Source organism: Enhydra lutris, unplaced genomic scaffold, assembly GCF_002288905.1.
Source record: "Enhydra lutris kenyoni isolate GAN:26980312 unplaced genomic scaffold, ASM228890v2 scaffoldscaffold27, whole genome shotgun sequence".
Classification (NCBI taxonomy): Eukaryota; Metazoa; Chordata; class Mammalia; order Carnivora; family Mustelidae; genus Enhydra; species Enhydra lutris.
Genome location: NW_019154111.1, coordinates 3,881,852 through 3,887,333, shown reverse-complemented (window position 1 = coordinate 3,887,333; position 5,482 = coordinate 3,881,852).

Here is a 5,482-nt window from a genome sequence, read left to right as displayed (position 1 = left end):
ATCTGTTTTTTATACACCCAGTCACCAGAAGAAGTTGGAGCCTCAAAATTTCATTAAATTAAGATTAGAAGTATGGTGTATTTAACTGGACTTGGACCCTTCCTGCTGAAAAACTATTGGAACAGCAGGAGAAAGAGATGTGTTGCCAGGATATACCCTGGTAATTATAGTGGGGTTGCAGAGCAGAAAGTATGTTCTTGAGTACTTAGGGGGTGTCATGTCTCTAATATCTTCAAATGGATCCGCAAGGTCAGACATATGCAGAATGAAAACTCAAGGATAAACGGTGAATCTGAAGTTTAATACACTATCACTGCGGTTTTTCTGTGAGGCTGAAGGTTAAAGGACACAAGGCCATACACTCTGAAGAGCTCACTGCACCCACCCCTCAAATCCAACAGTGATCAGAACAGCAGTGTGCTCAGCTTGAGTATTACAATACTCGAAGATTGAAACTAGACTTAACAAAAGATTGGGCCTTTCAAGTTGCATGCAGGAGGGTTTACGGGTCACTGACCTGCTTGACTGCTGGTTATCAAACACTGGAACGAGGTAAAAAATGCTTTCTCTCTCTCTGGCTCTCAATGGCGTTACTGCTCCGTTAGTTAAGTCTGCAGTTCCATATGCTTTCAGTTGGAAATTTCTAATTTAAATCAATACTCCACATTCCCATGGCCACTTAGTTTTTCCCTATCACATGCCTGAGCATGTAAACTCACACAACATAAATCCCAACCAGTGAAAACACACAAGCCCCATAGACTGCTTTCCCAACGCCAGGCGGGGGGCCAACAGCCTGTGCTGCCTGTTGAAACACACACACACACACACACACACACACACACACGTCAACTTCTCAGGCTCCCACAGTGGTCCCAGCGCTAGCAGGAAAGGACCCCCACTCAGGAACTACCGCGTTACAGGCTCCAGCTCACCGAGGTCCCCACCTCCCCCCACCCTTGGTGAAGTCTGAGCTCTGCTGGCTGGTTCCAACAGCAGGGTCAGGATCTCACTATTTACTACAATACCGAACTTCACCAATGCAGCCTGGGTTACTGACACTCGAGGGGCCACTAGATGCCAAGAATGGACCTAAGAACTGCTGTCTGCTCTGCCTGTGACTGCCTCAGGGCTTCCACACAGCTCTTCCTTCTGAAGGATGCCCTTTCTCCCCACCCTCCCACTCCCCACCCCATCTCTGCTGTCAGAGGTGAGCCAGGTCTCTTATTAAAACCTCTCATTATAGGGGCACCTGGGTAACTCGGTCTGTTATTTAATTTCAGCTCAGGTCTTGATCTCAAGACCTCCAGCAGGCTCTGCTCAGTGGGAGGCCTGCTAGGCATTCTCCCTCTTCTGCTCACACTATCTTTCAAAAGCTCATTTTCATCTACACCTTTATAATACTCAAATTATCATAAACAACCACTAAAACACAGTATTTACTCAAATACTTGAGGTCCGCAGTAAGAAAATCACATGAATATGCTAAGTTCATGGAAAAAAAAGTGTTATAGGATAGTTCATGCCAGGATACATTGGGAAAATGAGCACCAAATCCCAACCTCAAAAATCTTCCACGTCTCCATCATTTGGGATGGAGACTCTCCCCTCTCCTGAGACTTAGGGATCCAGGTAACATCTCCATTACAGCAAGAGGGACTGGACTGGAGGCCTGGAGCAGGTGCCCAGGAGCACTTACATGGCACCAGATGAACTGCAAAGGAGTCTGGGATCTGGAGGTACCACAAGGACCATTTTGCAGAGCACGCTTTCTGCTGTGTGCTCACACCTCCAGGGTAGGCCCAGTAGCTGGCAAGTGCTCTGTCTGTAGAATGTTATCCAGTAACGGAGTCGAACACCAAAGGCAAGGGCCATGGGAGAGTGAGTTGAGGCTGTGTCTACCCTAAGTAAACGCCAGCCCTCTGTAAGCATGCCATCTGGAAGGAGTCTTCATTTTTTTTTTTTTTTTTCAAATCCAGTTTTACATTATAGATTATGTTCACTGTTGGCTAAGACAGGACTGCATAAGCATTCTGGAAGTCTCTACATTTGAGGGGGAAGCAGCTTCTGATTAAAAGGAAATAAGCACATCAACTGGACCCGAAAATTAACCAGCTTATTGGGTTATTCACTCCATGGTGAATTTGTGTCTATGTGCAGCTGAGGTGGTCTAATGGAGACCTGGTTAGTTTTAGGGAAGATCTTCAGTATTTTGTATTTAATATCAGCAATGGGAGTTTTTTTTCCTTTTAAATTTTGGAGAACTGAGAGCAGGAAATGGGAGGTTCAGAGTAGCCTATAGTGGGACTCCAGGATCATGACCTAAGGCAAAGGCACCAACAGAGCCACCCAAGCACCTCTCCTCCTGTCATTTAATACAAAGCAACAAGCACTGCCTTGCTCAAGTTACTTCAGAGGCCCACTTTTGTACAAAAGGAGCCTGCTTGGGGTGGCGAGGATCGAGCCCCATGTTCAGCAGGGAGTTGGCTGCTTCTCTGCTCCCACTCACGTGCACTCTCAAAATCCGGAATTCCTTTGCTGCTCATGGCTACAGAAACGGCTTCCGGTGTTTGAAGGATATTTAGAACTTACCTTCCGTCTCTACCCTACTTACAACAATTTTCTCTTAAACTGATCTCTGAGCACAATGTGGGGCTCGAACACTTGAACCCAGGGCCCTGAAAGACCTACAGACGCATGCTCTACTGATTGAGCCAGCACCAATGTAAATAAATGCTTGACTTTTTTTTCCTAAGATTTGTCAGAGAAGCAGGCAGACAGACGTGGGGAAACAAGTTTCCTGCAGAGACCCTGATGCGGGCTTGACCCCAGAACCCTGGGATCATGACCTGAGCAGAAAGCAGAGGCTTAACCCACTGAGCCACCAGGTGCTCCAGTGCTTGTTGCCCTTTTGAATACCGGTGTCCTGGGGCACTTGGGTGGCCTGCGTCGCTAAGCGGCTGCCTTCAGCTCAGGTCATGCCAGGGTCCTCCTGCATCTAGCTCCTTGCTCAGGGGGGAGCCTGCTTCTCCGGTCCCTCTGAGAAATTTTTTTTTTTCTTTGTCAGAAAAACCAAGCACCAAGTAGGCAGAGGGAGAAGCAGGCAGGCTCTCAGCAGAGCAGGAACCCTGACAGGGCCTAATCCCGGAACTCATGACCTGAGCCCATGAGACAGCTGATTAACCAACTGACCCACCAGGTGCCCTAACAGAATCCTTAAAAATCTTACCTGTGGGGCGCCCGGGGTGGCTGGCTCAGTGGGTTAAAGCCTCTGCCTTCGGCTCAGATCATGGTCCCAGGGTCCTGGGATCGAGCCCCACGTGGGGCTCTCTGCTCAGCGGGGAGCCTGCTTCCTCCTCTCTCTCTCTGCCTGCCTCTCTGCCTACTTGTGAGCTCTGTCAAATAAATAAAAGCTTTTAAAAAAATCTTACCAGTAAACCTTCTAAAAAATGCATTAAAATCATCAGTAAGACTATCAATGGGTAAGGCAAGAAACCAAGTACAGTTCGTGTATTTTCCCTAACAATTTTTTTCATACCCATTTTTTTTTTAAAGATTTTATTTGTCAGAGAGGGAGGGAGAGCGAGCGAGCACAGGCAGACAGAATGGCAGGCAGAGGCAGAGGGAGAAGCAGGCTCCCCGCCGAACAAGGAGCCGGATGTGGGACTGGATCCCAGGACGCTGGGATCTCGACCTGAGCCGAAGGCAGCTGCTTAACCAACTGAGCCACCCAGGCGTCCCCATACCCATTTTTTTTTAAAGGTTTATTTGCCAGAATGAGTGAGCACAAGTAGGCAGAGCAACAGGCAGAGGGAGGGAGAAGCAGCCTCCCCACTGAGCCGGGAGCCCGATGCAGGACTCAATCCCAGAACTCTGGGACCACGACCTGAGCGGAAGGCAGACACTCCAATGACTGAGCCACTCAGGCGCCCCTTTCATACCAATTTTAAAACACCAAGTTTATATTGGTTGAGCAAGACAATTTAGTCGATCAACAGTTTTTACTTGATTACCTTGAGTACAATGCCTAAAATTACTAACCTAACAGAGTACTTCGAACAGAAGTACCCCACTTAGTTTTCCTTGTATGATGGGTTTCCACCTGTGTGCCGTGACCCACACCCTGTACCTCGACCCACACCCTGTACCTCCTCCATCTCAAGTCTTAGCTAGTATTTGCTTCTCATTTCCCCCAGATTCTTTTTAAGGAACGAACCTGTGCATGTTCTATGAGCTAGGGACAGAAACATCCCTTCTTGTGTGTGGTGGCAGGACAGAGGTTGGGCCAAGGAGCCCAGGGTTTCTGGACCAACAAGCAGTGAGAATTCACTTGCTACAGCCGGAACAGGCACAGGGCAGCCACACACATTACGACTGGCAGATACAGAAACTTCCATTGCCTTTTCCAAGAGGCAAAGGGAGCTGCTCCCAACACAAACCTCCCTAACTGCAGAAGCTAGCTCGTCACCTCCCCAGACCATTCTCTCAGCCAGAGACACAGACACACCAACAGCACCGCTATCCATGGGCACCAGCCTGCCTTCCGGACACCAAAATGTAGTGCCTTTCATGAAGTCTCTCTTCCCCACTCGGAGCTCCAACACTTCCCCCTGGCCTCGGAGGTTCTCCCATCAACTCTGGGAGTTCATGTGATCCCCAGCACAGCCTGGTCACTAGCAGCTGGAGACAGACTGAACACTTCTCAAAGAAAGCAGTGGATACATACGCGCACTAACAGACTCCTCCGGGACCTACAGCTGTTAGCATGACTATGCCACGTCACAATACAGTTTCTAGAAATGGAAACCTGGAACACCGTTAAATCATAGTATCAGTATTGTAAGCAGTACCTTGGAAAGATTCCACTTGTCTGAGAGTGAGAACAAAGAGGAGGGACAGAGGACTACTCCCCACGGAGCAGGGAGCACAAGGGATTGTTGTGCCGCCCTCTGAGCCAAGAGCCGATGCTTAAGACCGAGGGAGTCTCCCAGGCCTCCCCGAGCATCAGTACTTCTACCAACAGGGAATGTACGGTCATCACAGAATGGTTTTTACTCAAAGATGGGAGAGTTACGGAGTAAAGTAGCCTTTCAAAGCACTATATTGTGCTTTGAAAGGCTACTTTACTGTAGCCTATTGTAGGCTACTATATTGTGACCTACCTGTTATCTGTGGGTAGGAGGCAAGTTCCTACAGGCAAGTGTTCGGGTGGCAGATGAAAACTGAAGGCAGCCTGAGAAGAATTCTACCACAAATAGTTTGAGGATCCCAGCTGGTCAGGAAATTTCCCTCTTTATCACTCAAGTAGTGCTTCTCAGCAGGTCAGGTCTTATTAGGAAAGCGATCACTTGTCTCAATGAAACTACATCCAGAGTAATTGATGAATTGATCAGAGTCCATGAGAGAAACGAATGCTGTTTTGACACCTCCACATTTCAGAACAGCTCATTACATATATTACACAAAACAAAGCCAATTTGGG